Source organism: Rhinopithecus bieti, unplaced genomic scaffold (assembly GCF_001698545.2).
Source record: "Rhinopithecus bieti isolate Rb0 unplaced genomic scaffold, ASM169854v2 scaffold_26426, whole genome shotgun sequence".
Lineage (NCBI taxonomy): Eukaryota > Metazoa > Chordata > Mammalia > Primates > Cercopithecidae > Rhinopithecus > Rhinopithecus bieti.
In genome coordinates, this window is record NW_016811945.1 from 1,241,542 (window position 1) to 1,252,811 (window position 11,270).

An 11,270-nucleotide genomic window follows, 5' to 3' on the forward strand; every position below is an offset into this window, starting at 1 on the left:
CGGGTGTGGGCGGGGGGAGGATGAGAAACAAGAGGTTGGGAGCGTGGGTTGGGGAGGGGCGAGGTGAGGAGACGGGCTCCGGGGTCCCCACGCACGGCCACCCCTCCCAGTCACCATCTGGCGCGAGCGGGTTGGCGTGGGGAACCGAGGTGGGGCGGGGCGGCAGATGGGCCCAGGCTGCGCTCGGGAGTTAATGTAGGTTATGGGCAGGCGGAGTCCCAGGCCCGAGGGAGGGGGAGTCTGGGGCGTGCCTCCCGGCGATCCTGGCAAGTGGGCTCCCAGATCTTCTCTCCGCCTATACCCTCTGGATCCCTGGACTTGCCTCTCTAAGATGCCAGCAGGTGCTGCTTGCTCTCCTCCAAGCTGGCATCTAGCCTTACCTAGCCCTGTCCTCTCTCAACTCCAAATCCTGGCCCAGGAGTTAATAAAAACGCCCTCCTTTTCTGGCGCTGGCCCTGCTTACCTGACCCTCAAGGGAGACTTCTAGTCCCACAGAAAGCATCTCTCCCAATACTGGAAAATCTGGAACACTCTCTTCCCTCATACACGCCCAGACTAATGTGCCCAAATGTACTTTGCAAATTATCAAGGACCTAACAAAAGTTGGGATTATCATCTTCAGAGAGGCGGAACCCAGGGGATCCCAGAGATCTAGAAAGGCTCTGACCAGAAGAGGAAAGGGTTAAATTCTCAGCATCAAAAGACATTCCTGAAACACCTATTTGCGGAGGCGCTGTCCCAGAAGCTCATTCCTGGGCTAGGACACTGCCACCCTTGGCCCTGGGTAACTACAAGCGCTCCCACACGCTGCGGTCGAGCTTTGCCCACATTTGCTGAGCAGGAGAGGGTCACGCTGCGGATGGGAAGCCCAATGCGAAGGCCGCAAGTGTTTCTCTCCGCCCCGCAGCTGGGGCTGCTTTTCCCTTCTTCTCCCACTCGGGACTTTCGGACTTGCGGGCGGAAGAACGCTACACGCGTCATCCTGGGGGCACACTGGAGCAGGAGGCTGAGAGGCGATGGGAGGCCACGGATCACCGTGGGGCTGGACCTCCGTCGAAGTCGGCTGCCCCCGCCCCTGACGCAGACCCTCCACAACACCGTGGAGAGGGTGCACAGATAGACCCAGAGTCCGAACGACCACTGACCCTCCGCAGGCCCAGAGTTCCTCAATCCGACCGCACCCTCAACACTCCCCAACGTCGGAAGCGGGTGCAGGATCGAGGCCTGGCTTCACGAAAAGCCCACCGCCTCTGCCCCTAGAGGCCTTCTGTTTCTGCTGTCCCCCTACGCGTAGCCATTGCGCACAGTCCCCCAGCCGGAAGAACCGGCACTGAGGACCGGGAAACGCCAAGGTCGCCTTCCAGCCGTGTCCCCAAGCTGACCCCGGGTTATTGGGGTTCAACGGGTGCGGCGTAGAGCCTCGGGACTGCTTCACGGCAGCGTAGCCTCCGTGCCCTCCCCAGGGCCGCAGGCGCAGCTCCGAGACCTTCAGCGCGGTTTGCCTCTCCTCTCCCCAACCCCCTCCCAGGGGACGGCGCTCTTCGCGGGGCACACTGCACCCGGGTAGGAACTTGGTGGGGGCCGGGCCACCGTGCCCGGTGGGCAGATCAGGGGCGGGGAAGCAGGCCTGGCTTGGGCGGGGCGCTTAAGCCTTGAGGGGCGCCGCCGCGGTCGCTGCGGAGAAGGGGCCACGTGTAGGGAGCGGCGGCCGGGGAGCTGCACAGAAGGCGTGGAGATTTGCAAACTGTTGCTGCCACATGGCTGCTCCATTCGATCCATTCACATTGAAATGAGGCCGGCGCGTGCCTCATCTGCCGCAGGGCGCTGCCACGCGTCAGCCCGGCCCGCCGCGTGCCAACTGGGGCAGTGGGACTGGCAGAGCCTGGCAGCCGTGGGGGCGCAGCCCGGGGCTTGAGGCCAGGACGGTGTGGGGGGAGGGAGTCGAGCTACCCTAGCCACTCAGGCGCCGCAGTTTCGAGGACCTTGGCCCTACAATTGGGAGTGAGCTGGCGAGAAAGGCCCAGGACCGACGGGTTTCAGAGGGGGGCCGGGATCGATGCCGCCGCTCCCCGCAGATGCGCCCCGGCAGGGCTACTCTCCATCTGCCGCTGCTCGCACCTGCCGGTCAATAAATCGATTTTACAATTTAATGCAGCAGCTTCCCGCCCGCCTGGGACAGATGCCGCAGCAGAACCACCTCCGCCCTCGCCCCTCCCCTAGAGGGGCGCCAGCGGTTAGGAACGGGATTCCCGCTCACCGGGCGGCGCCCCGCGTGGCCTCCTTCACCTCTCTCTGGAGCCCCCACAAGGAACCGCCTGCTGCGGGTTTTTCCCGCGGGACAGAGTGGGTTCCCCATAGAACAGGCCTGAGACTGGCTGAGGAGAGAGGAAAGTGATGACTTGGTGGTGGCCTTGAGAACTCATCTGGGGGCTTCAAGGGAGGAACAGAATGCAGTGACTGATGATAAGAAGGGCCCCGGTGAGAAGGAAGGGTAGGGCATGGGCGCTGAGGGACATCAAACTCTGAAGAATCTCCCTCGGGGGGACTGAGCAGAGATGGGGAAGAGGCAAGTGAATAAGCCTGACATGGACCTGCTTCTTGGCACTTCCTAACCATGTGGTCTTGGGCTTGTAACTTAACTCTAGCTCTACACTCAGTTTTCTCATCTGTGCAATGGGATAATAATAATAGGGATGGTCGGGTGTAGTGGCTCATGTCTGTAAGCCCAGCACTTTGGGAGGCTGAGGAGGGCAGATCACTTGAGGTCAGGAGTTCAAGACCAGCCTGGCCAACATGGTGAAACCCCGTCTCTACCAAAAAAATACAAAAATTAGCCAGGCATGGTGGTGTTCACCTGTAATCCCAGCTACTCAAGAGGCTGAGGGAGGAGAATTGCTTGAAGCTGGGAGGCAGAGGTTGCAGTGAGCAGAGATCATGCCAGTGCACTCCAGCCTGGGTGACAGAACGAGACTCTGTCTCAAATAGTAATAGTAATAATAATAATAATAATAACAACCTTGGAGCCTTGGAGAGTGGCTGAGGGACTGTATCAGATTATGCATTCATGCAACCCAATAAACAGTCATTTCCTTTCCCCCAGGTGACATCCAGAGAGTCAGGGGCAGACTTGGAGTGGAGGGGAGCTCCCTGACTGCAAATGCGTCCCAGAAGGAAATGAAGGAAAAAGCAGAACCAAAGACAAACGCTCATAAGAGATGAGGCATGAGGACCAGAGGGTGGGGAAAAAGAGAGGAAAGTTAGGTAGGGCTCAGAAGGGATCCAGACCCTGTGGAAAAAGCCAACTGTTTGAGGTCCTTTTTGTGGCGAAAGGGTGTGACAAAGTTCTTGACTAGAGGGAGAAGACTGGAGCTTTGAGAATGGGTTTGGGGAAGATATGAAGGTTTGGAGGAACTAACCACTCACAGTCTTGGCCTTTGGAAACCAAGACGGCACTCCTGCCAGGGCCAAGTGTAGGTTTCAAATTGGAACCCCTCCTCCTTCATGGTGGCAGTTCAGAGCCGAGGCCTGTGGCAGGAAACAGGGGCATCTTCTGCCCTAGTCCTTGGAGGTCCTGGCAGATCAGCCCCCTCCATGTCACCAAGAGATCAAACTGACGGGGCTGGACCGTCCACTGGTGGATGGCTCATGACACAAATGTGCCAAGGAAGGGATGTCCAAGTGGATGGGACCCTTGGCAGGAGATAGAGTCCCTGCTCTTGCTTCTCACAAGACCAGGAGGGCCTCCCGTCTCCTCCTCCCAGGTTCCCCAGAAGCCCGAGGGCCTAGGCTACTTGCAGACTCCCTTGCCTTCTCAGAAGCTCCAGTGCAGGAGATGCCTGGCACTGGGGTAACTGGTATAGACTGGGCCGTCTTCTTCTGGAGAAGAACAGCTTGGGTCTGCAGAGACAATGGGCCCAAGAGAGGAGAAGCTGATGGTCCTCCACATGAGAAGCATCTTCTAACCATGACTCATGGCCGGTAGACATTCTCTCCAGGCCTCCTGGGTGCTGGTCAGCAGGAGAGAAAGAAGAGGGGGCAGGGTGAAGACCTGCCGGCCAGAGAAGCCTAGATAGGCCTTGCTGCAAGGGCTTGAGTTATGGTGACCCAGCAGCTGCCCCAGCTTCATTTGCCAAACCCAGGGAATGCCTGGAAAGCTAGGGCCAGGAGCCACGCAGTGGGTATTTCCAGCCATGGAGCAGGCCAGGGTTTAGGGCAGCCTCCGCAGCAACTTTCCCAGAGCCCCCAGCTTCCCCTTCCCTAGCTCCTTCCTGTCCCTACCCTAGCCAGCAAGCAGGGAGGCTCAGGGAAAGGGAGGGAAGGCTCAGGGCAGCCTCTGCATGAAGACCCCTAGGTAGGAGGCCTGGCCCGAGCCTGCCCTTGCCTCCCCACCTGGATCCTATAGGGCTCAGAGGCCTCTGAGAGGTCTTGTAGGGTCAGAGAATGGAGGGCACAGGGCAAAGCATTGCTGGGAGTCACTGGGGCAAAAGAGAACTTGTGCTGAAGGACATGGTGGGGTGGGGGAGCAGAGCCTGACCTGAAAGCAGGGGTTCAGCCACCCTCTTGGACCTGCCTCCCTACCCTGAGGTTTTGCCTCCCCTGTAAAAGCTTCCTTACCTGCTCATCCTCCACCCTGGCTGTGCTCACATCACTGTCCTCTCCTCTTGCCCCCTCTCAGGATACTGGTTGCCCATCCCTGAAACATGTTTCCTCTGTGACCTTTGCCAGCTGGGAAGCTCTCCCAGCCCCACCTTCCCCGGCAGCTTCACACCCCTCCACTGGCTCTGGCCTTCCATCAGCGTCCAGGCCCATGACTGCCCCAATCTCTTGGTGTCCCCAGGTCCTTGCGTGTCCTCCGCCTTCACCCCACTGAGTGACAATTCATCTTCTGGAAGAAACCCTGACCTTTCCTCATTTTTCCACATAGCCTCTGATCTCTGATCCCAGCTGCCACCCAGGACTTGAAGCAAGCATGAGGCAGGGATGGCGCCACACCTCGCTCTCTCCCACTGGGGCAACCTGGGAGTGGGCTGTACTTAGATCCGCCCTGCTTCCCAGCAGACTCCCTGGAAAGAAGGGTCAAGTCTGAACCAGGAAGTAGTGTTTCAAATACTCTCAGACACAGAGGAAGAAACAGGGGGAGAGTCGGGGGACAGATGCCAACTGTGAACAACAGCCTGAACAGGCAGGCCCCTGTTCCCTGGAGAAGGCTGGGGAGGAATCCCACTGCCATGGTCAAGTAGGTGATGGGTCTTAAGCAGAGGATGATGACCGGCTGTCTCCTTCTCCCACCACAGTCAGAATGAGAGGAAACAGGTTTCAATTGTGGCAGGAAGGATTTAGGTTAGACGTATGGGAGAACTTCCTGTGACAGAGTGTCTATACAGTGGATCCCAGTTGTTAATCCAGGTTGAACTCTCCCCTGAACTGATGAGAATTGCACGTTGATGCTTGCTAATGAGTAACTTGCCTTGCCTGTGATTAGCAAAGAAACCCCAGCCCAGAGAATTCTCCTTGTGTCTAGACTTTCCCCAGGGAAGAATTCCAGAGAAACCTGGAGGCACCAGGAGCTAGGCTCCCTGGGAGCCCCAAGGAGTTTTCTGGACAACGTTTAGACCACTGTGAGCCAAGCTCACTTTGCCTCTCCTGCCCCCATCCCTCTGGGTGCAGCTCTCAGAAAATCAAGCCCAGTGGAGCTGTCCAGCCACACAAATTTTGCAGCAAAGGGGCAGGCTGGATTTAAGATCTGGGAGCTTATAGAGAATTTCCCAAGCGACAGTGTAGTTAGGGTGTTTAGCACCAGGGGTTTCAGTAACAGCCTCCACCAATTCTGTATGTTTAGAAATAGACAGGCATCAATCAGGTGCAGTGGCTGACGCCTGTAATCCCAGCACTTTGGGAGGCTGATGCAGATGGATCACCTGAGGTCAGGACTTCAAGACCAGCCTGGCCAACATGGCGAAACCTCATCTCTACTAAAAATACAAAAATTAGCTGGGCGTGGTGGCAGGTGTCTGTAATCCCAGCTACTTGGGAGGCTGAGGCAGGACAATCGCTTGAACCTGGGAGGCAGAGGTTGCAGTGAGCCAAGATCGAGCCATTGCACTTTAACCTGGGTGACAAGAGCAAAACTCTGTCCCAAAACCATAAAAATAAAAGTAAATAAAATAAATAAATAGACATCAACCAGGCACAGTAGCTCATACCTGTGATCCCAGCACTTTGGGAGGCCGAGGTGGGCAAATCATTGGGCCCAGGAGTTTGAAGACCAGCCTAGCCAACGTGCCAAAACCGCATCTCTATTAAAAATAGTAATTAAAAAAATTTAGCTGGGTGTGTTGGTGGGCGCCTATAATCCCAGCTACTTAGGAGACTGAGGCAGGATAATCCCTTGAAACATTGAGGTAGAGGTTGCAGTGAGCCAAGATCATGTCACTTCATTCTAGCCTGGGCAACAGAGCAAGATTCTGTCTCAAAAAGAAAAAAAAAAAAAAAAAAGATATAGGTATCCACGCTCGGGCTTACTTGCCCCAGTCTCATGAGTCCTGCTTGGGCAGTGTGAACACTGCTATTGTTGGAGCCATTGTGGCTGCTGAGATCCCTGTGCTTCCCCATGGCTGACTCCCTTCTCCTGCCTCCCCTCCTCTCCTCCTGTGGCTTAACCCCCATCCCCTTACTACACTCTTTCTCCAGGTGAGGAGGAAGCTGGGGAGACCTGGGACAAGTCTATCAAAACCAGCACCAAGAGAAAAGAAGACATGCCAAAGGTACATTCTATCTGGGGCATGGCCCTATAGGCCCCATGGTTAGTGTTCCCAGGACCCTGTGTGTGTGTGATGCGCATATGCAGAGTTTGGGTCCATCAGCCACTCAGTTGTGGATGAGGTCTACCACATGCCTAGCACTGGGCTCGGGTTAGTAAGGCCACAGAGGAACATAAAATTCAGCCCTTGTTGTTCACAGCAGCTGGAAATGAGATAGAAGCACATGAAAAGGAGTGTGATAACCTGTGGAACAGGCTTCAGAGAGGAACTGGGGCCCCGAGGGTTACAGGAGGCTTTGTAGGGGAGGAGGGATTACACTGGGCCTGGAAAAAGAACAGAATTTAGATAAAGAGAAGGGGGTAGGGGCGTGGGCGCGGTGGCTGACACCTATAATCCTAGCACATTGGGAGGCTGAGACGGGCGGATTGCCTGAGCTCAGGAGTTCAAGACCAGCCTGGGCAACATGGTGAAACCCTGTCTCTACTAAAACTATAAAAATTATCCAGGTGTGGTGGCGGGCGCCTGTAATCCCAGCTACTCGGGAGGCAGAGGCAGGGGAATTGCTTGAACCTGGGAGGCAGAGGTTACAGTGAGCCGAGATCATGCCATTGCACTCCAGCCTGGGTGAGAAAGCGAGACGCTATCTCAAAAAAAAAAAAAAAAAAGACAAGAGAGGGCATTCCTGGTGGGGGAATGAAGAGAGGCAAAGGATCTGGGTGCAAATGAAGCAAGTATGGCTGGGGCAGAGACTTTGCCTGTGGAGGGGTGGACATGAAGTTCCATAGCTGTGGCATGGAAACCCACCAGGCAGATGAATTTGGATTTGATTGACAGGTACTAGGGAGCCTGTGGGTTCTTGAGCAGAGGAGAGTGCCCTCTGCATGCTCTCTAGCAGTGGTATGCAGGGTAGTCTGGAGCAGGGAGGTACAGAAAGAAGCCCAGAGGCAGCTAGGAACATTTCTTATCTGTGGCTGGTGACCAGGTGAGCACTTATTTCTGAGTCCTGTCCCTGAGTTGGTGGCTCTATGCACCTGAGAATGCCAGAGGCCTGATGACTGGCTGAGATAGACTCCACACTTTCCCTGAAGGCAGCTTCTCTCTCCTCTCACCCTCTGCTTTCCAGATAGGCCCCTGCAAACATGAGACTGGCATCAGGGCTTCCCTGGCAACCATACTGAAAGTGGGGGCAGCTTTGGCCATGCTGCTGTCCTGGTCAGCCCTCTCCCCTGCCTCCTTTTCCCCTTAGAGGCCCAAGGCCCTTCCTGGCAGCCCAGACTGCCTGGAAGAGGAGAAAGGTTGGCTCAAGCCTGGAACGCAAAAAGGGAGTCCAGAGGTACCTTGGGGGAATGATTTGGGGCCCTATGTTAGAAGCTCAGGGTGAGGTGAGCTCTGAAGGGCATTTGGACCAACACCACATTCAATAACTAATGACTTGAATACCTCTGGGGACAGGACTCTCACCCCCTCTCCAGGGTGCTCCATGCTCTTTAGATGGTCCTGCTTACAGAAAGTGCAGCCTCTTGTGGATCTGAAAGTCCCGACACATGCTTGGCACTGGGCTGATGGTTTGGGAGGGCTTCGGCCTAGGCCTTGCGGAGGGAATTCCAGAATGGCACTGCAAGAGGGGGGGTCCACTAGCCCCTTGGGCCTGGAATGGCTCTGCTGGGTCCTGTGGACAGCCTGCTGTACCTGCTTGGTCCTCTAGGCTGGGCCACGAGAAGCTTCCAGCTCGAGCTGGGGGTGGAGCAGCCAGGGTGAGGCCGCCAGGTCAGCCCTTCTCACCCTCACCAGGGAGGCCAGACCCAGGTCAGACTCAGGTCTCCCAGGCTGAGATCATCACCCTCCAGCCTCCGTGGCAGCTCCCACCCCTAGCTGAGTTCACTGCTCTGGCCGGCTGGGGGACATTGTTGTCTCCTGGGCCCCTCCCTGGGCTCAATGAGCTGTTTGTTGGCAACGTCCGGCGAGGGTAAGGGGAGGGTGGGCACAAGGCGCCCGCACACAATGGGGATTCCGTCCATTCTGAGATGGCTGCGGGAACCAGGCTGGCTTTGTCCCGTGGACCCTCATTCCCACCATTTAGCAGAGCCGGAACTTCAGGCGGAAGGCCCCGTATAAGAACAACAATGTCGTCACCCTGTCTGGGGGGGAGGGTGCTGTAGGCCAGGCATACTAGGGGCCCAGGGGACTCACCGCCTGGGGCAGCCTGAGAGGCACTTGGGATAGGTCCTGGGGCGGAGGCTGTGCCCCAAATAGGAGGCAGACACAGGCGGGCAGATGAGTGCCCTCCTGCCCTGCCAGTCCATTAAGGAAGTGGGCTCAGCCATGCTCAGCTCCTCTGCATGCACGGAAGAGCCCTAAGGTGCAGAGGGGACCAGCACAGCCCATGGGCCTTGCTGGGTGGTGTGCAACAGTGGGGCTAGGTGGGGGGCAGCCTGACCTTCCTGCATCCAGCCTGGGCAAAGATCTCTGCCCAACGTTGGGCTCGGGCCTGTTTCTGGGCCCCTAGGCTCGCCAGCCTACCCCTCTGGAAGTGGTGCTGCCTGCTCAGACAACAAGTGTTTATTTTCCAGTGCGGAGGCAGGACATCACAGCGTTTCCCTCCTGCCTGGGGCGGCAGCGGTTCTCACAGTCTGGGCACTGGTGACATCACCAGCCTTTCCTCCTCAGCCCTGGCCTCCTTGCCTCCCCCTCCCCACCCCATGCCCTGGCCAGGCTACGCAACTCTGCAGCTCCTTCTTCCGGCATGGGCACTTCTGAGTGGGTACTCACAGAGGCATGGGAGCAGCAGACTGGACCAGCCCCTCATCCGTTCACTGCCCCTGGCATTCCAGCCAAATCCGGGAATAGCCCCTCTGTGCTTACCCCCACCAGAGGAGCTGGTGTCCCACCCAGATCACACTCTCAGTTCCATGCTGGCCCTTTAAGGGTCTTGGGAAGCCAGAACAACAGGAAATCCAAACGGCCTCATTAGGCAGCTCGGAGCTCAGCACAGTAATTAGTGCCCTGAAAACAAAACAAGGAAAAGCAGGTGGTGGTGCCCCCCTCAATCTATTTGCCCCCCCGACCCCGCCCCAGCGTGGCCTGTTAGTACCCACAGCTAGGCAGCTGGGACTGGACCCCCTCCCTCGTAAGCCCCCTCACTCCAAGCTCCTGAAGCTGCTGCCCACTGCCCAGGCCAAGGGTCAGAGCCTAAGCTCGTGAGGAGCGGCCGCAGCTTGAGAGAAGCCGCAGGGACGTGCACTGGGCTTCCCTCTCCCGCAGCCAGGTGGCTACTGGGCCACAGCATCCTCCACCTGTTTGGAAAATACCTCAATGAGGGAAAGGGCTGTGTTGGGCTCCTCCAGAGGGAAAGGGGAGACCCCTGGGAATCCTAGAGCAAGAAGCCCCCCTAAAGAGGAGAAAAAAGCCTGCTCTGTGGTCCTGCTTCTCAGGCTTTGGTGAACCTCCAGGTGGGCAAGACCACTTGGGCAGAGGGGGTGGTCACCCACAGGCCCTCTAGACAGATGCCAGGGACTTGCAAGCCCCGTCAGCTTGTAACAGCCCGGCCAGGAACCAAAAGGGATCTTAGTGAGTGCTCCTCTATGGCGAGCTTGCAGGTCCGGGTTCATTCCATCCTCTGCCTCTTCCAACATGGCTATATATATATATTTATATAAATTCTGTCACCCATGCTAGAGTGCAGTGGCAGGATCGCACGCCACTGTAGCCTCCACCTCCCAGGCTTAGGTGATCGTCCCACCTCAGCCTCCTAGGTAGCTGGGACTATAGGTGCCCACCGCCTCACTCAGCTAATTTTTTGTATTTTTAGTAGAGATGGGGTTTTACCATGTTGCTCAGGTTGGTCTTGAACTCCCAGGCTCAAGCAATCTGCCCCTGTCGGCATTCCAAAGTGCTGGGATTACAGGTGTGAGCCACCGCGCCTGGCCTTCTTCAACATTTGATGCAATTGAAACTCATTCTGTCCCTGACCCCTGAGATGTCTCCCTCTATCTGTAATGCCAGAGAAGGGACATTCTATGCTCTACTTAAGTAACAAATATTCACTTAACATATTTCACTTAATAATATTCCCTATGCCATGCCAGTGGGGAGTTCCTGGAAAGGTTGCGGGGAATATAAATGGTACTACCTTGTGGTAGCTCATTACTGTAAGCGCTGTCCTTCCCTCTGCCTTGAAAAGGCCTTGGAGAGGCCGGGCGCGGTGGCTCAAGCCTGTAATCCCAGCACTTTGGGAGGCCGAGACGGGTGGATCACGAGGTCAGGAGATCGAGACCATCCTGGCTAACACGGTGAAACCCCGTCTCTACTAAAAAAAAAAATATAAAAAACTAGCCGGGCGAGGTGGCAGGCACCTGTGGTCCCAGCTACTCGGGAGGCTGAGGCAGGAGAATGATGGGAACCCGGGAGGCGGAGCTGGCAGTAAGCTGAGATCGTGCTACTGCTCTCCAGCCTGGGCGACAGAGCGAGACTCCGTCTCAAAACAAAACAAAACAAAACAAAAAAGAAAAA